Source organism: Pristiophorus japonicus, chromosome 14 (assembly GCF_044704955.1).
Source record: "Pristiophorus japonicus isolate sPriJap1 chromosome 14, sPriJap1.hap1, whole genome shotgun sequence".
Lineage (NCBI taxonomy): Eukaryota > Metazoa > Chordata > Chondrichthyes > Pristiophoridae > Pristiophorus > Pristiophorus japonicus.
In genome coordinates, this window is record NC_091990.1 from 9,629,756 (window position 1) to 9,650,165 (window position 20,410).

A 20,410-nucleotide genomic window follows, 5' to 3' on the forward strand; every position below is an offset into this window, starting at 1 on the left:
GGTGGGCACCACAGGGACCGGAGAACGTTGGGTGGATAGTGCAAATAGTGATAAACCTGATAAAGTGCAACATTCCCACCGACACCTGGGAGTCCCTGGCCAAAGACGCCTTAAGTGGAGGAAGTGCATCCGGGAGGGCACTGAGCACCTCGAGTCTCGTCGCCGAGAGCATGCAGAAACCAAGCGCAGGCAGCGGAAGGAGCGTGCGGCAAACCAGTCCCACCCTCCCTTACCCTCAACGACTGTCTGTCCCACCTGTGACAGAGACTGTGGTTCTCGTATTGGACTGTTCAGTCACCCAAGAACTCATTTTAAGAGTGGAAGCAAGTCTTCCTCGATTCCGAGGGACTGCCTATGATGATCATTTAATTCTGTTAGTTTCCTTTGTTTTACAGGTAATAGTTTTATCTTAGTTGTACCCCTCTAAAGAGAGGGGCACTTGTTTGGCATTTCACGTGGTTTGATGGCACTGGGGCAAGTCCAGGGGCATCCTGAAAGTTTTCATTCACAAAGTGCAGCCCATCGTGGCGGGAACCGGAGCCACGTGACCCGCCGCAGGCCCAGGGTGCAGCGCGGCAATGGCGGTCGGCCAATCACAGCGGCGGATCTGAGCGAGCGAGACAGAGCGTGTGAGAGCGGGCGATAGAGAGAGAAGGAGGAAGAGGGAGATCAGAGTGAAGGCGTCAGAGAGGGTGAGATTGTGAGGGGCCGCGGCCTGTGGAGCCATTGCCGCCGGCTCCAAGCCCGACTGCGGCGCAGCGTCTCCCGGGCCCTCCGTGTCCCCGGCCCCCGGGCGGCCTGCCGGGCGATTGTTGCTCGCCCGCCCGCCCGCCGGGAGCGGGCCCCGGGCCCCGGGCCTTGCCACACAGCGAGTGCCGGCCGGCCGGCAGCAAGGGCCGCGCTGCAGCCTGGACGCCACACCGCAGGTACGAACTCTCCTTTATTTTAATGTAAATATTGCAACGCAGATTTAAAAAACCTCGAGCCACGAGCTTTGCTTTTTGAAATGTTCTGATCTTGTGTGAAGTTTCCCCCCAACTGTTGATAAGTCGAATTGTTGATTTTATTACTTCAGATGTTAATGGAGAACATTTTATGTTAAAACACTGGGACAAAACATGTAAATAATTTTTTAACATTTCAACTCTGGCTTTAAAACCAGCAGTAAATTGTTGGGACAACGTTTAGGTTGCAAATCCGATCTTTTTTGTTTTCAGATAGCACCTGCTGTGTATTTCCAGAGTTCCTATTTGTGTACCGGATGTCCAGTGTTTGCAGCTTTTTTCCCCCAGGTTATCTCTTAAGGATTTGCTATTTGAGTTTTTAGTAGATTTCTTTTGCTTAATGTATCTTTAACAAAGTTATTGGTCTTTTGTTAAGTACTACAAAAGAGTGGATAACCCCAATTAAGTAAATCCTGTGCTGTAATTGTCAATTGGAAGGTACCACCTCATGTTTTGCATTTTTCCTGTCTCTTGAATAAATGTTAATCAAAAGTTCTATTGGTAGAAATAAAATCAGAAAATGCTGAAAATAAACAGTAGACCAACCAGTATCTGTAAACAAGGCCCCAGAGAGCTGTGGAGGCTGGGTCATTGAATATATTTAAGGTGGAGATAGACAGACTTTTGAGCGAAAAGGGAGTCAAGGGTTATGGGGAGAGGGCAGGGAAGTGGAGCTGAGGATATGATCAGATCAGCCATGATCTTATTGAATGGCGGAGCAGGCTCGAGGGGCCAAATGGCCTACTGCTGCTGTAATTTCTTATGTTAACATTTTGGTTGAGTACTGTTGAATAGAACTGAAAGCTCAAAAAACAGGCAAGCATTTTAGTAAGTTTGGTAAAAAGGAAGTGCAGAAGCAACAGATTTTCTGGACATGGGAGGGAGTTACCTGAAAACTACTTAATAGAACTGTTAGGTGATATGAAAGATGATCTAGTATGTCAACAAAAGACATGAAGAATGAGCAAATAAAGAGGCTCACATAAACAAAGAACCTGCAAATGTAGAAGGTCAGAAATGAAAACAGAAAATGCTGAAACCAACAATGGGTGTGTCTGTACCAATAAGAGATTAAACAAGCCAGCAGCATGAGTGCAGACCCACTACCCCTGTGTTCTGACGTATTGTCCCACACTTACCTTACCACCCCAAACAATGACAAACTGCTTGCGTGTAACCATGTAAAGTGATGAGCCATGGGCAAGTCAGGGTCACACTCGGCTAATATTTTCATTCATCAGGCTGATAATGACAATCTATGCGTAGTATATCCATAAACATTGTATACTTAATTTGTTTTTCTTCATGCGATGTAGGCATTGCTGGAAAAGCCGGCATTTATTGGCCATCCCTAATTGTCCTCAAAGGTGAGCCGCTGCTTTGAACCGCTGCAGCCCATGTGAAGGTGCTCCCATAGTGCTGTTAGGGAGGGAGTTTGACCCAGCGACGATGAAGGAACGGCGATATAATTTCAAGTCTGGATGGTGTGTGACTGGGAGGGGAACGTGGAGGTGGTGGTGTTCCCGTGCACCTGCTGCCCTTGTCCTTCTAGCGGGTAGAGGTCGTGGGTTTGGGAGGTGCTGCCGAAGAAGCCTTGGCGAGTTGCTGCAGTGCATCTTGTAGATGGTGCACACTGCAGCCATGGTGCGCCAGTGATGGAGGGAGTGAATGTTTAAGGCGGTGGATGGAGTGCAATAAAGCGGGCTGCTTTGTCCTGGATAGTGTCGAGCTTCTTCAGTGTTGTTGGAGTCCGGGCAAGTGGTGAATATTTGATCACACTCCCAACTTGTGCCTTGTAGATGGTGGACCTGATGACCTGCATCTTAGGATCTTAAGAAGTGGCTGCAGAGATTGTGGATGCATTGGTTGTAATCTACCAAAATTCCCTGGATTCTGGAGCGGTCCCAGCGGATTGAAAAGCTGCAAATGTAACGCCCCTATTCAAGAAAGGAGGGAGACTGAAAGCAGGAAACTAGACCAGTTAACCTAACGGCTGTCATTGGGAAAATGCTGGAAACCATTATTAAGGAAGCAGTCGTGGGACATTTAGAAAATCATAATGCATAATACAATCAAGCAGAGTCAACATGGTTTTATGAAAGGAAAATCGTGTTTGAAAAAGTTATTAGAGTTCTTTGAGGATGTAACGAGCAGGGTGGATAAAGGGGAAGCAGTAGATATAGTGTACTTAGATTTCCAAAAGGCATTCAATAAGGTGCCACATAAAAAGTTGCTGCACAAGATAAGAGCTCGCGGGGTTGGGGTAATATATTAAATGAATCGAGGATTGGCTAACAGAAAACAGAGAGTTGGGATAAATGGATAATTTTCAGGTTGCCAAACTGTAACTAGTGGAGTACCACAGGGATCAGTGCTAGGGGCCTCAACTATTTACAATCTATATTAATGACTTGGATGAGTGTAATGTAGCCAAGTTTGCTGATTGATACAAAGATGAGTGGGAAAGCAAGTTTTGAGGAGGACACAAATAATCCGCAAAGGGATATAGATAGGTTAAGTGAGTAGGCAGAAATTTGGCAGATGGAGAATAATGTAGAAAAAATGTGAGGTTATCCACTTTGGTAGGATGAATAAAAAAGCAAATTATGATTTAACTGGAAAGAGACTGCAAAATGCTGCGGCACAGATGGATCTGGGGGTTCTCGTACATAAGAAATAGGAGCAGGAGTAGCAATTTGGCCCCACGAGCCTGCTCCACCATTCAATAAGATCATGGCTGATCTGATCATGGACTCGGCTCCACTTCACTGCCCGCTCCTCATAACCCTTGACTTCCTTATCGCTCAAAATTCTGTCTGTCTCCGTCTTAAATATTCAATGACCCAGCCTCCACAGCTCTCTGGGGCAGAGAATTTCATAGATTTTCAATCCTCAGAAAAGAAATTCCTCCTCATCTCAGTTTTAAATGGGCGGCCCCTTATTCTAAGACTATGTCCTCGAGTTTTAGTTTCCCCGATGAGTGGAAATATCCTCTCTGCATCCACCTTATTGAGCCCCCTTATTATCTTATAAGTTTCAATAAGATCACCTCTCATTCTTCTGAACTCCAATGTGTATAGGCTCAACCTATCCTCATAAGTCAACCACTTCATCTCCAGAATCAACCTAGTGAACCTTCTCTGAACAGCCTTCAATGCAAGTATATCCTTCCTTTAAATATGGAGCCCAAAACTGTACGCAGTACTCTAGGTGTGGCCTCACCAATACCCTGTACAGCTGTAGCAGGACTTCTGTGCTTTTATATTCTATCCCCCTTGCAATAAAGGCCAACATTCAATTTGCCTTCCTGATTACTTGCTGTACCTGCATACAAACGTTTTGTGTTTCATGCACATGGATTCCCAGGGCTCTCTGTATTGCATCACTTTGCAATTTTTCTCCATTTAAATTATAATTTGCTTTTCTATTATTTCTGCCAAAGTAAAAACCTCACATTTTCCCACATTATAGTCCCATCTGCCAAATTTTTGCCCACTTACTCAGCCTGTCTATATTCCTTTGCAGATTTTTTGTATCCTCTTCATAATTTGCTTTCCCACCCATCTTTGTATCATCAGTAAACTTGGCTGCATTATTCTCTGTCCCTTCATCCAAATCATTTAATATAGATTGTAAATAGTAGAGAACCCAGCACCGATCCTGCGGCACCCCACTAGTCACTGTTTGCCAACTGGAAAATAACCCATTTATCCCGACTCTGACAATTCTCTATCCATGCTAATATATTACCCCCAACCCAGTGAACTTTTATCTTGTGCAGTAACCTTTTATGTGGCACCTTATCAAATGCCTTCTGTAAATCCAAATACACCACATCTACTGGTTCCCCCTTATCCATCCTGCTCGTTACATCCTCAAAGAACTCCAGCAAATTTGCCAAACATGAATTCCCTTTCATAAAACCATGTGATTCTGCTTGATTGAATCATGCTTTTCCAAATGTCCCGCTACTGTTTCCTTAATAATGGACTCTAGCATTTTCCCAATGACAGATGTTAGGCTAATTGGTCTATAGTTTCCTGCTTTTTGTCTGCCTCCTTTTTTAAATAGGGGCCTTACATTTGCGGTTTTCCAATCTGCTGAGACTGCCCCAGAATCCAGGGAATTTTGATCGATTACAACCAATGCATCCACTATCTCTGCAGCCACTTCTCTTAAGACTCTAGGATGTAAGGAATCAGGTCCAGGGGACTTGTCTGCCTTTAGTACCATTATTTTACCTACATGAAACACAAAAAGCTAATACGCAGGTACAGCAAATAATTGGAAAGGCAAATGGAATGTTGGCCTTTATTGCAAGGGGCATGGAGTATAAAAGTAGGGAAATCTTAGTACAACTATACAGAGCATTGGTGAGACCACACCTGGAGTACCGTGTACAGTTTTGGTCTACTTATTTAAGGAAGGAAGCAGTTCAGAGAAGGTTCACAAGGTTGATTCCTGAGATGATGGGGTTGTCCTATAAAGAAATGTTGAGCAGGTTCGGCCTATACTCATTGGACTTTAGAAGAATGAGAGGTGATCTTATTGAAAAGATTGAGTGGGTTTGACAGGGTAGATGCTGAGAGGATGTTTTCCTTCGTGGGGGAATCTAGAACTAGGGGGCATAGTTTAAAAATAAGGGGTCGCCCATTTAAGACAGAGATGAGGAGAAATTTCTTCTGAGGGGCGTGAATCTTTGACATTCTGTAGCCCAGCGAGCTCTGGAAGCTGGGCCATTGAATATATTTAAGGTGCAGATTCAGATTTTTGAACTGCAGGAGTGTTGAGGGTTATGGGGAATGGGCAGGGGAGTGGAGTTGAGGCCAAGATCAGATCAGCCATGATCTTATTGAATGGCAGAGCTGGCTCGAGGGGCCAAATGGCCTACTCCTTTCCTATTATGTTCTTATGAAAGGCTTTGGCGGGGTCAGGAGGTGCGTTAATTGCCGCAGTGTACCCAACCTCTGACCTGTTCTGCGTGGAAAAAGGCCATTCGGCCTGTTGAGCCCATGCCGGCTCTCTGCAAGAGCACCTCGGCTAGTCTCACTCCCCCGCCATTTCCTCGTAGCCCTGCAAATTTTTTTCTTTCAGGTACTTATCCAACTCCCTTTTCAAAGCAGTGATCGAGTCTGCCTCCACCACCCTTTCAGGCAGTGCATTCCAGATCCTAACCACTCACTGTTTTAAAAAAAAAAAAAGTTTTCTCTTGTCACCTTTGGTTCTTTTGCCAATCACCTTAAATCTGTGTCCTCTGGTTCTCGACCCTTCTGCCAATGGGAACAGGTGTTCTCTATCTACTCTGTCCAGACCCCTCATGATTTTGAACACCTCTATCAAATCTCCTCTCAACCATCTCTGCTCGAATGAGAACAACCCCAGCTTCTCCAGTCTAACCATGTAACTGAAGTCCCTCATCCTTGGAATCATTCTCGTAAATCTTTTCTGCACACGCTCTGAGACCTTCATATTCTTCCTAAAGTGTGGTGCCCAGAATTGGACACAATACTCTAGTTGGGGCTGAACCAGTGTTTGTGACCAAAATATTTATGTGGCTGGTCCAGTTAAGCTTCTGGTCAATGGTGACCTCCAGGATGTTGATGGTTGGGGATTAGACAATGGTAATGCTGTTGAATGTCAAGGGGAGCTGGTTAGACTCTCTTTGGAGATCGTCATTGCCTAGCACTTGTGTAGCACGAATGTTACTTGCCACTTATCAGCTCAAGCCTGAATGTTGTCGAGGTCTTGCTGCATGCGAGCACGGATTACTTCATTATCTGCAGACTTGCGAATGGAATTGAACACTGCAATCATTAGCAAACATTCTCAGTTCTGACCAGCAGCTGAAGATGGTTGGGGATGTTCCTAGGACACTGACCACAGGACTCCTGCAGCAATGTCCTGAGCTGATTGGCCTCCAACAGTCACAACCATGATCCTTTGTGTTAGGTATGACTCGAGCCAGTGGTAGTTTCCCCCTGATTCTCATTGACTTCAATTTTACTAGGGCTCCTTGATGTCACACTGCTGTGTCCAGCGCAGTCACTCTCGCCTCACCTTTGGAATTCAGCTCTTTTTATTGTCCAAATTTGGACCAAGGCTGTAATGCGGTCTGGAGCCAAGTGGTTCTGGCTGAACCCAAACTCTGCATCGGTGAGTAAGTGCTGCTTGATAGTGTCATGTATTCAACCGTCATTGTAATCCATGTATAAACTGACCTAAGTTGTGTACCGTGAGAACACTGATCACTAGGTGGTGAACTTGTGGGAGACACTCCTAACCTGGACTTTCAGGTATAAAAGGGGAAGCTCCACCCACCTTCATCACTTCAGTGCTGGCTAATAAAGGTTCTGGTCACAGAGTGACCTTCTCTCTAGTATGGACCTCGTGTGCATTTGTACTGTATAGTAAGGATATAATGGCCCCAAGTTTCCACACGCGGCGAAAAAGGCGCCCCTCAGAGCTGGGCGCCTGTTTTTCGCGCCGAAAACGGCGCCTGAAAAAAAAACGCGGTATTCTAGGAGCTCGATGTCTGCTTGGCGTGGCGCACAGGGGGCGGAGCCTACCACTCGTGCCAATTTTGTAAGTCGGAGGGGGTGGGTACAATTTAAATGAGTTTTTTTGGTGCCGGCAACCCTGCGCGTGCGCGTTGGAGTGTTCGCGCACGCGCAGTTTGAAGTAAACATTGGCACTCGGCCATTTTAAAAAGTGCTGCAGAAAAAGTGAAAATTTGTTTATTGAACTCTTACAAAGGCTTGTATTTTAATTTTCTTGATATTTCTGTGTGTGAGGGAGTGCTTTTAGCAGCACTGCTGAATAAATCACCTGCTGAATTAATGTTGGCTCTTTAACCAGTGTTACTGCAGCAACTGTGCATTTTAATTCAGCCTTTACAACACGTTACCGTTTCAATCTCCACCACTCATTCTGTAATTAAAGATAGACTGTGATAAACGGGACACATGCACTTGTTTGAGACTATTCAAATTCTTTGTAGCTGTTCAATTTTTAAAATTTTTTTATAAAACCACATTGCCCTTCCATGATCAGCACTGAGGCTTCTTCCAGCTTTCTCCCCCTGCCGTCAGTCGGTCCCGACGGCAAACCACTGCCTGAAAGGCCTGCCTGGAGCACTTTCACACAGGTAGAAACATGGTTTATTTAATCTTTTCTTTGCTTATAAATTTTTATTCAGGTTGGATTTATTTGTATAATATTTGTATAAGTATAACTAAGGATTTATTGTAGAATTTAATGACTTCCCTTCTCTTTTTCCCCCCCCCCTCCCCCCGCCCCCACCTCGTTCCCGAAGCCTAATTTGTAACCTGCGCCTGATTTTTTTAATGTGAAGACAAGGTTTTTTCAAGCCTACAAAAATCTTCACTTGCTCCATTCTAAGTTAGTTTGGAGTACGTTTTCACTGTGGAAACTTTCAAATCAGGCGTCAGTGGCCGGACACGCCCCCTTTTGAAAAAAAAATTCTGTTCAAAAGTGAAACTGTTCTACCTGACTAGAACTGCAGAAAACTTAAATGTGGAGAATTCCGATTTCTAAGATACTCCGTTCTCCATCAGTTGCTCCTAAAAATCAGGAGCAAATCATGTGGAATTTTGGGGCCATAGGGCCCAAGTTTCGGCCTCAGTTGCTCCTGATTTTTTGGAGCAACTGGTGTAGAATGGAGTATCTTAGAAATTCAAATTCTCGGCATTTAGTTTGCTCCAGTTCTAGTCAGTTAGAACAGTTTCACTTTGGAACAGAATTTTTTTCTCAAAAGGGGCGTGTCCAGCCAATTACGCCTGTTTTCAAAGTTTCGGCAGTGAAAACTTACTCCAAACTAACTTAGAATGGAGTTGTTAATACGGATTCTTTTTCCTTCAATCTGTTTCAGCGAATACACTGACGCGAACATCTTCTTGCCTTTTCTGTAAAAGACCTTTATTGAAGATTCTCCAGCCGGGATTTGTCAAGACAAAGGGATGCTCTCAATCAGAGCCTGTTTACCTTCCCCTGGGCTAGCCCATTTACAGCGTGAAAAGCACAGTGGTTATACATTTTCAAAATATAACACATTTGATTAGCACTTGGTCTATCCAATCCCTTTCTGCCTTCCCGCCTTCTTCCCCCCCCCCCCCCCGAGTACGTCCAATGGCAGGCAAGAAAGTCTCCCAATTAGGGCTGGTGTCAGGGTCAGGTTAGTTATAGCTTCGCTACACTGTCTTCCCTTATCAGTAAAGAACTCAATTAGTTTCCCTTCCTCCTTATCAGTAAAAGCTATTACTTTTCTCCTCCTATCTAGGATTGCTTTCTTTCTTTGTGCCGCCTTGCGTCTTTCTCATGACCCATGTTTAACCTCAACCTCAACCTCAACTCTTGGTAACCCCTTTTTTTTCTGTTGATTCTGCAGTTGTCTGCATCTTGACATTTCTTTAGCTATTTTCCCATGATTCCCTATTTCCATCCCTCTGCCACATTTACAATCCTTCTGTATCCATTCTCAGAGTAAGTGAAGATTTTTGTACGCTCGAAAAAACCTTGTCTACACTTTAGAAAATCAGGCATAGGTTACAAATTAGGCGTAGGGAATGAGGTGGGGGGGGGGGAGGGAAGTCATTAAATTCTACAATCAATCCTTAGTTATACTTATACAAATATTATACAAATAAATCCAACCTGAATAAAAATTTATAAGCAAAGAAAAGATGAAATAAACCATGTTCTTACCTGTGTGAAACAGCAGCCTTTGAGCTGCTGTGCTTCAGGCAGGCCTTTCATGTTGGAGACAGGCAGGGGTGTGGCGTCAGTGTCTCGACGGCAGCGGCAGCAAGCAGCCTTCGAGCTGAGCTGCTGTGCTGCAGGCAGGCCTTCATTCTGTCAGTGGCTGGCCGGCAGCCGAAGGATCAACACCGGAGGCACGCAGCTTTTCAAGGGGGCTGAGGCCATTCGGCCATGGGATAGGAGCGGTGTCAGTGGCTGGCCGGCAGCTGAAGGATCAACACCGGACGCACGCAGATTTTCCAAGGGGCTGAGGCCATTTGGCCATGGGATAGGAGCGGCGTCAGTGGTTGGCCGGCAGCCGAAGGATCAACACCGGACGCACGCAGCTTTTCAAGGGGGCTGAGGCCATTCGGCCATGGGATAGGAGCGGCGTCAGTGGTTGGCCGGCAGCCGAAGGATCAACACCGGACGCACGCAGCTTTTCAAGGGGGTTGAGGCCATTCGGCCATGGGATAGGAGCGGCGTCAGTGGTTGGCCGGCAGCCGAAGGATCAACACCGGACGCACGCAGCTTTTCAAGGGGGTTGAGACCATTCGGCCACGCTTAAGGGGCGGCGTCAGTGGCTCGACGGCAGCCGAGTCCTTTTAAAAATGGCCGAGTGCCAATGTTTTTCTTTGACACTGCGCGTGCGCGCACGCTCCCAACGCGCACGCACAGGGTTGCCGGCACCACGTTGGCTCATTTAAATTGGACCCGCCCCCCCACTACTTACAGAATCGCCGCTAGTGTTTGGCTCCGCCCCCCGCTGTGAAGAGCGTGCCGCGCCAAGCTGAGATCGAGCTCCGAGGAGCCGGAGAATATAGAAGTTTTTTTCTAGCGCACTTTTAGATGCGAAGAACAGGCGTCCAGCTCGGAGGTGCGCCGTTTTCGGCGCGGGCCGAAACTTGGGGCCAATAGGTGGCTAATTTCTTATGGCCTCACATTGTGCTACGAGTCTGGTGTTGTAGTTTTCAATGTTGGTGGCATCTGTAGAGAGGTGACTATATTCTTGGAGGTCCCTGACTGATTACCTAAGTTTGGCAATATCTAAATATTCGTAGTGGATGTCATTTGAATTGTTAAATCAGTAGAACATCAGGAAAGTTGAAAGGTTCCATGTTCTCTATTCGGATTGTATGAACACATTAAAAAGCTGAAGGAATGACAGTTATTAAGTACCTGTACTTTGTTTCACTTTTCATGGATTGTGGTAGTGGAAATGGAAAGGAATCAAAAGGAGGAGGTGGAGCAATTTAAATAGGATAACTATAGATGGTAAAGTACTACTGAAAAAATTGGTGAAACTCAAATGGAAAAGGCACTGGGCCATCCATCTACAATCCTGAAGGAAGTCAAAGTGGCAGTAATGTAAGCTCTAACCACAGTATGGTAGAGGAGTGTGAATGAATTTGTTTAGGTTTGGACAGGACTGGAAGCTTAATATTTCTGATGTAGGCATAAAATGAACAAAGGCCTTTGATAAGGTGCCCCATAATAGACTGATGAACAAGGTCAGAGAATGCGGAGTCAGGGGACAAGTAGCAGAATGGATAGCTAGCTGGCTTCAAGACAAAAAGCAGAGAGTGGGGGTAAAGGGTAGCTATTCACAGTGGCAGAAGGTGGATGGATAGTGGTGTTCCACAAGGATCAGTGTTGTTCACAACTTACATCATGATTTTGACTTTGGAATTAAAAACACAATTTCTAAGTTTGTGGATGACACCAAATTGGGGGGTGGGGGGGGGGCATAGTTTTGGCAGATGAAATTCAACACTGATAAATGTGAGGTGTTACATTTTGTTAGGATGAATAGGGAGGTCACTTATTACTTGGAAGGTGCAAGTCTGGGTGGGGTAGAGGAACCAAGGGATCTCGGAGTACAAATACACAAATCACTAAGTTGCGACACAAGTTAGCAGGGCCATAAAAAAGAAAACCAAGCACGAGGGGTTATTTTTTTTTTTTAAAGAGGTATAGAATTGAAAAGTAGGGAAGTTATGCTAAACCTGTATCAAACCTTGGTTAGAACACACACAGCTGGTGGCCATATTCTAAAAAGGATATAGAGGGTGCAGAGAAGATTTACAAGGATGATATCAGAAATGCGAGGGTATACAAATCAGGAAAGAATGAACAGGCTGGGTCTCTTTTCTCTTGGGACAAAGAGTGAGGGATGACCTAATTAAAATGATAGGTTTTGATAGAGTGGATACAGAGAGTGTTTCCACTTGTGATTAACTAGAGGCCATCAATATAAGATAGTCAGCAAGAAATCCAATTGGGCATTCAGAAGAAACGTCTTTACCCAAAGAGTGGTAAGAACAGGTTGAAGCGAATAGTATCGATGCATTTAAGGGGAGGCTAGACAAGCATATGAGGGAGAAGGGAATAGAGAGTTATGCTGATAGGTTTAGATGAGGAAAGCTGGGAGGAGGCCAGAGTGGAGCCTAAACGCGGTATGGACTGATTAGGCTGAATGCCCTGTTTCATAGAAACAGAAAATAGGTGCAGGAGTAGGCCATTCGGCCCTTCGGCCCTTCGAGCCTGCACCGCCATTCAATGAGTTCATGGCTGAACATGCAACTTCAGTACCCCATTCCTGGTTTCTTGCCATACCCCTTGATCCCCCTAGTAGTAAGGACTACATCTAACTCCTTTTTGAATATATTTAGTGAATTGGCCTCAACAACTTTCTGTGGTAGAGAATTCCACAGGTTCACCACTCTCTGGGTGAAGAAGTTTCTCTTCATCTCGGTCCTAAATGGCTTACCCCTTATCCTTAGACTGTGACCCCTGGTTCTGGACTTCCCCAACATTGGGAACATTCTTCCTGCATCTAACCTGTCTAAACCCATCAGAATTGTAAACGTTTCTGAGATCTCCTCTCATTCTTCTGAACTCCAGTGAATACAAGCCCAGTTGATCCAGTCTTTCTTGATATGTCAGTCCCACCATCCCGGGAATCAGTCTGGTGAACCTTCGCTGCACTCCCTCAATAGCAAGAATGTCCTTCCTCAAGTTAGGAGACCAAAACTGTACACAATACTCCAGGTGTGACCTCACCAAGGCCTTGTACAACTGTAGCAACACCTCCCTGCCCCTGTACTCAAATCCCCTCGCTATGAAGGCCGACATGCCATTTGCTTTCTTAACCACCTGCTGTACCTGCATGCCAAACTTCAATGACTGATGTACCATGACACCCAGGTCTCGTTGCACCTCCCCTTTTCCTAATCTGTCACCATTCAGATAATAGTCTGTCCTTTTACCACCAAAGTGGATAACCTCACATTTATCCACATTATACTTCATCTGCCATGCATTTGCCCACTCACCTAGCCTATCCAAGTCACTCTGCAGCCTCATAGCATCCTCCTCGCAGCTCGCACCCAACTTAGTGTCATCCGCAAATTTGGAGATACTACATTTAATCCCCTCGTCTAAATCATTAATGTACAATGTAAACAGCTGGGGCCCCAGCACAGAACCTTGCGGTAACCCACTAGTCACTGCCTGCCATTCTGAAAAGTCCCCATTTACTCCTACTCTTTGCTTCCTGTCTGACAACCAGTTCTCAATCCATGTCAGCACACTACCCCCAATCCCATGTGCTTTAACTTTGCACATTAATCTCTTGTGTGGGACCTTGTCGAAAGCCTTCTGAAAGTCCAAATACACCACATCAACTGGTTCTCCCTTGTCCACTCTACTGGAAACATCCTCAAAAAATTCCAGAAGATTTGTCAAGCCTGATTTCCCTTTCACAAATCCATGCTGACTTGGACCTATCATGTCACCTCTTTCCAAATGCACTGCTATGACATCCTTAATAATTGATTCCATCATTTTACTACTGATGTCAGGCTGACCAGTCTATAATTCCCTGTTTTCTCTCTTCCCTCCTTTTTTAAAAAAAAAGTGGGGTTACATTGGCTACCCTCCACTCGATAGGAACTGATCCAGAGTCAATGGAATGTTGGAAAATGACTGTCAATGCATCCGCTATTTCCAAGGCCACCTCCCTTAAGTACTCTGGGATGCAGTCCATCAGGCCCTGGGGATTTATCGGCCTTCAATCCCATCAATTTCCCCAACACAATTTCCCGACTAATAAGGATTTCCCTCCGTTCCTCCTTCTTACTAGACCCTCTGACTGCTTTTATATCCGGAAGGTTGTTTGTATCCTCCTTAGTGAATACCGAACCAAAGTACTTGTTCAATTGGTCTGCCATTTCTTTGTTCCCCATTATGACTTCCCCTGATTCTGACTGCAGGGGACCTACGTTTGTCTTTACTAACCTTTTTCTCTTTACATATCTATAGAAACTTTTGCAGTCCATCTTAATGTTCCCTGCAAGCTTCCTCTCGTACTCTCTTTTCCCTGCCCTAATCAAACCCTTTGTCCTCCTCTGCTGAGTTCTAAATTTCTCCCAGTCCCCAGGTTCACTGCTATTTCTGGCCAATTTGTATGCCACTTCCTTGGCTTTAATACTATCCCTGATTTCCCAAGATAGCCACGGTTGAGCCACCTTCCCTTTTTTATTTTTACACCAGACAGGGATGTACAATTGTTGTAGTTCATCCATGCGGTCTCTAAATGTCTGCCATTGCCCATCCACAGTCAACCCCTTAAGTATCATTCGCCAATCTATCCTAGCCAATTCACGCCTCATACCTTCAAAGTTAGCCTTCTTTAAGTTCTGGACAATGGTCTCTGAATTAACTGTTTCATTCTCCATCCTAATGCAGAATTCCACCCTATTATGGTCACTCTTCCCCAAGGGGCCTCGCACAACGAGATTGCTAATTAATCCTCTCTCATTACACAACACCCAGTCTAAGATGGCCTCCCCCCTAGTTGGTTCCTCGACATATTGGTCTCAAACCATCTCTTATGCACTCCAGGAAATCCTCCTCCACCGTATTGCTTCCAGTTTGGTTAGCCCAATCTATATGCATATTAAAGTCACCCATGATAACTGCTGCACCTTTATTGCATGCACCCCTAATTTCCTGTTTGATGCCCTCCCCAACATCACTACTACTGTTTGGAGGTCTGTACACAACTCCCACTAACGTTTTTTGCCCTTTGGTATTCTGCAGCTCTACCCATATAGATTCCACATCATCCAAGCTAATGTCCTTCCTAACTATTGCATTAATCTCCTCTTTAACCAGCAATGCTACCCCACCTCCTTTTCCTTTTATTCTATCCTTCCTGAATGTTGAATACCCCTGGATGTTGAGTTCCCAGCCCTGATCATCCTGGAGCCCCGTCTCTGTAATCCCAATCACATCATATCCGTTAACATCTATTTGCACAGTTAATTCATCCACCTTTTTACGGATACTCCTTGCATTAAGACACAAAGCCTTCAGGCTTGTTTTTTTAACACCCTTTGTCCTTTTAGAATTATGATGTATTGTGGACCTTTTTGTTTCTTGCCTTTGTTTACTCGGCCTTCCACTATTGCTTTTTACCTTTCTACCATCTGTTTCTGACTGCATATTACTTCGCCCTATCTCGCTGCATAGGTTCCCATCCCCCTGCCATATTAGTTTAAACACTCCCGAACTGCATTAACAAATGTTACCCCTAGGACATCCGTTCCAGTCCTGCCCAAGTGCAGACCGTCCCTTTTGTACAGGTCCCACTTCCCCCAGAACTGGTTCCAATGTCCCAGGAATTTGAATCCCTCCCTCTTGCACCACTGCTCAAGCCACATATTTATTCTAACTATCCTGCTCTCTTATTCTAACTATCCTGCTCCCTCTACTCTGATTGATTAGCACATGGCACTGGTAGCAATCCAGAGATTGCTACCTTTGAGGTCCTACTTTTTAATTTAACTCTTAGCTCCCTAAATTGAGCTTGTAGGACCTCTTCCCGCTTCTTACCTATATCGTTGGTACCTACATGTACCACGACAACTGGCTGTTCATCCTCCCTCTCCAGAATGCTCTGCAGCCGCTCCGAGACATCCTTGACCCTTGCACCAGGGAGGCAACATACCATCCTGGAGTCTCGGTTGTGGCTGCAGAAACTCCTATCTATTCCCCTTACAATAGAGTCCCCTATCACTATAGCTCTCCCACTCTTTTTCCCACCCTTCTGTGCAGCAGAGCCAGCTACGGTGCCATGAACTTGGCTGCTGCTGCCCTCCCCTGATGAGTCATCATCCTCAACAGTACCCAAAGTGGTGTATCTGTTTTGCAGGGGGATGACCGCAGAGAACCCCTGCACTACCTTCCTTGCACTGCTCTTCCTGCTGGTCTTCCATTCCCTAGCTGGCTGTGGACCCTTCACCTGCGGTAAGACCAACTCGCTACACGTGCTACTCACATCATTCTCAGCATCGTGGATGGTCCAGAGTAAATCCACCCTCAGCTCCAATTCCGCAACGCGGTCCGTCAGGAGCTGGAGGCGGATACACTTCCCGCACACGTAGTCGTCAGGTACACCGGAAGTGTCCCTGAGTTCCCACGTGGTACAGGAGGAGCATATCACGTGACTGAGCTCTCCTGTCCTGACTTAACCCTTAGATTAACTTAAATTGGCAACAACAATGCTAAAGTTTACTCACTGTTATAGAAGAGAAAAAAGAAAAACTACTCACCAATCAGCAGTCAATCACTTACCCCCTTGGCTGTGACGTCACCTTTCTGTTTCTTTCTACTTTTTTGCCTTCTCCCTGTAGCTGCACAAGCCACACCTCCACGCACCTCCGACGCTGCTCCCGACTGCCGCCGCGTTGGGCCTTTTATAGGCCTCTCGCCGACCCCGGACTCGCGCCTCTCCACGCACCTCTGACGCTGTGCCGTATATCCTCTGTATTCCTCTGTAATGTTATCGGGCTGGAATTTGCGATGGGTAATAACAGCGAACGAATAACGTTCACTGTTATTAACTCTTTGAAACTGACTGCAACTTCAGGATTTAGAGCGTGCGGATCCGAACGTGGAAATTCTGAAGTTGGGGTCTGTCATTCACTGCTCCGACACTGGCTGTGCTGTTGACTGCCCCTCCCCCGTGCTCTTCCCCATCTCTGCCCCCCCCCCCCCCCCCCCCCCCATAGCCGGGATTCAGTGTAATCAGTGAAACTGACATCCTTTGGCTCTTCCACGGAAATACCGCTGTTAAATACACCATTAAAAGTTAGACCTTTTTGGATTAGGTCTAACTGGATTTTAACAGGGCATTGACTGCTAAACAAAGGTTATGGCCCTGAAAAACTAATTTTAATTTTGTGGAGTATCAAGTTTCTCCATTTTAATAAGGATTACAATTTTTAAGAAACTTTTTTAAAAAGTTTGTTATTTTCTTCTTTGTTCTCCCCATGTGAGAGCTCTAATCTTTTTCGTTCTGTAACATTTTTTTTTTAAAGTCCGAATAAAAGGAGCTTATTCACTTCCTGGTTCCGGGTCTGAGAATTCTGCATTGTGCTTGGCCGCTTAGACAGTTTGTTGTTACAGCAGCTCGCGCGAGGCGATCCCCCATTACACTACACTGATCTCAACTGAATGTCACAAAAGCCAAACATTTTGGCATGGAGATCGTGGCATCTTTGTGGAAAGCTTTGTTTGGGGCCAGTGGTGTTGCCTTTGCTTCGCCGTTGGCAGCAAATTCTGGCCTGTCATCTTTCATTTGGGGAAAGTACCTCCTTCAGCACCATACACTTGAAATTGACTCCTTTTTTTGTTCTCAGTGTCTTTAATGTAGCCAGGTGATGTAGTCTGGAACCAAGTTAATGTATGTTCCTATGGTTGGTCTCTCGCAGGTCGGGGCTGCCACGCTGTATATCTGTACACTGACTGGTGTTTCAGTGACCCTCCCCCTGGGGAGCTATCCACACACTGACTGATGTCTCTCAGTCTCGGAGATATATCTGTACACAGACTGGTACTGTCTCTCTCCCACTCGGAATTAAATCAGCACACTGACTGATGACTCATTCCCTCAGTCGCGGGGAGATAGTCAGCACAGTAACACACTGTGCTATCTGGCCAACCTCAGTTGTGCAGATATGGTTTGGTTCACTGCTCTACTCCGCGGCAGGTCGGGGCCATGAAAGGAGCGGCGTGCGGCGGCCCCGACCTGCGAGAGACCATCAGTGGCAGGTCGGGGCCACAGAAGGAGCATGCCACTGGGGTGTAAATGTACAGCATGAGACGGTCTGGGAGGGCGACAGTTGTGAAGTGGGCGACTGGATTGGATGTCACCACAACCCAGGTCGGTGAATGGAGCGTGGGCAGGTACAGCAGGAACGGCGAGATCAAGGCGGAGGAGTGGCGAGAGAATGCAGAGCGATGTGATCTGGAGCGATGAGTTCAGAGCCCACACTGCGATATGTGCGTGCACTAGGTCCGTGCAGCAGAGCAGGTCTCCAGTCGTCTTGGTTAATCCTAACCACTGCACCAAGACTAGCTCTGTCAAGCCCGTGTGTTGGCTGGTGTGCAACGGCCACCACGCATTTAAAAAAAAAAAAAAATCAATGCACAGGCATCTTCCACCCTTCAATATGCAGTTCGGGACCTGGAGTATTAAGTTCTTTATTGAAACACCTGTGAACGCATCTCTTTTTGGCGTGGAAGCAAATCATCCTTGATTCAGGGGATCGCCTAAGAAGGAGAAGTTCCTATGGTTGTCTGTACTTTTGTTACAACCATATGGTGTAAATCAGCAGCCCTTTTTGCTTCAGCCCATTAAGGGCTAATTTTACCCATTTGTATAAAAGTTTTTTTTATTACATGTAGTTTTACTACACTGGTAATTGCACTTTCAGGAGATGCAGGGAGTGAAAAACTGAGGTGGGTGGCCGTGTTAGTGAAGGATTCTATCACTGCACTAGAACGTGAGGATCTTGGACGGGACTATGCAAAGATAGAATTCATATTGACAGAATTAAGAAATAGGAAAGAAAATGGCACAACTATTGTGCATTACAGGCCATCAAACAATGAAGATGAGAAAGAGGTGGCAATCTGCTGATCGTTCAAAGAGCAGTGCAAGAATAACAGGACAATAATATTGGGTGATGTTATCCCAAAGTAGAGTGGCATTAAATTAAAAAAGGCAATTATGTGATAAAAGTGCAGAATGCTTTTAAGAATACATATAGATTTGAGGTAGACAGGAGGTTTTATATACAGCAAGGAGAACTGCAAAAGGTTTCAGGAACACAGATAAGCAGAGTGGGCAAACAGATGGCAGATACAACTTAAGAGGTAAGTGTGATAGTGTAACTTTGAGAGAAAAAACAAGGAATGAGAGTGCAACACTCAGTGAAAAGACATTAAACCATAAAAAGGCCAGCAACATTTTGGGTATTATAAAAAGGGGCTTAGAGCACAAGAGTAAAGAAGTAATAATTACATTTGTCCAAAACATTGGTTAGACCACAGTTGGAGGGCTGTGTGCAGTTTTGGGAGCCCCATTATGGAAAGGAAATCAAATCCAGAGATGTCCTGACTCCCCTGCATCCCATTGTTGGGAATTAGAGAAAAGATTGGAGAAACTGGATCTTTTCGGCCTGGAAAGGTGGTGTCTGAGCGATGGTGTCAGATGTACATAAGATTTATATAGGAAAAATTGACCCGGAATATTACTTTGCTAGACAGTGGGACTAGAACTAGAGCAGGCGGGTTTTAACTTGAGAAGGTTACTTTTAGGTCAGATATCAGGAAGTTTTTCCACACAAGGATTAACATATGGAATTAACTCCGAGTAGTGGAGGCAAAAAACCCATAACATATGAAGAAACAGTTGGACTCTACAATGGGAGTGGGCTTGTTGTTAGGATCTCTCTGGATGGAGGGATCAAATGGGCTGACTGGTCCATTTGATTCCTCGTCCATAATTACCTAGCTTTCTCCATTTACATTTTTTCAACCAAGTCATTTTGTCAGTTGTTCAACAAATAAATACATTTACAAAAATACATTTCAGCGTTTGGTTTCCCATGTCAGGCTTTCTCCAGTTTATTTCAGTCAGATTGAGTTCTGATGCAAGTTGAATGATTGATTTTAGTCAGTCACTTTCCAGAGTGATGCTTGTAAACTCACCAGTTTTTCCTCCTCAGAAGGCACGAGTCCTTGTTTGGTGTGGTTCTATGGGTGCCTTCCAGTAGCTTGCCTAAGTGGCTTTGTTCACTTGGTAGTAAATGTTGATGTGTGGTTTGACCATGGGATGCATCACAGCCAAGCCAGATTGTGTCCACAAACACTGTCCACGCACAGCCGTTTCAGTCGGGGGTTGCTGTTCAACAATCGAGCGTATTTATTTTATTTCTTGCCCCCTTCCTCCAACCTGGGGCACTGAGGTTGATTTTTAGCATCATTACTGCTGATCGGGCTGATGATTAGGTGATTTAGCGCACGCACACGGATTGTACCTGGGACCCTCCTGGTCTGTGTGGCCTAGCTGCTCATTGGATGTGCCATCAGAGAGTTCACTGGCATTGGGGCTAAAATTCCAGCCTCACCGGAGTGCGCACGGACCCGGCAAGGCCTCACAAAAGCTGGTTCTTGGGGCGCAATGCACATGCGCCAAAAACCGTCTTTTCTGATCTGTGAAGATTTCTCCGTACAGATCCTCCGCATCCCCAGGAGAAGGACATCCGCACGGGAAAAATTGGGCTATTTGCCCATCTCTT

At 45.6% G+C, this 20,410-nt stretch overlaps 1 protein-coding gene across 5 annotated transcripts in view; it reads left to right on the top strand.

Annotated features, from left to right (window-relative positions):
- Positions 1 to 573: 573 nt before the first annotated feature.
- The window catches only part of LOC139279704 (eyes absent homolog 3-like), a 110,206-nt gene continuing 90,369 nt past the window's right edge, over positions 574 to 20,410 (top strand). For 2 of the 5 annotated variants that reach the window (XM_070898844.1, XM_070898843.1), the window contains exons 1-2: positions 575 to 926; positions 7,012 to 7,157. The gene's annotated coding sequence lies outside the window, so the exon portion shown is untranslated. Of the gene's footprint in view, positions 927 to 7,011; positions 7,158 to 20,410 lie in introns of all 5 variants that reach the window. The other 3 variants (XM_070898847.1, XM_070898848.1, XM_070898845.1) reach the window with 3 other exon arrangements.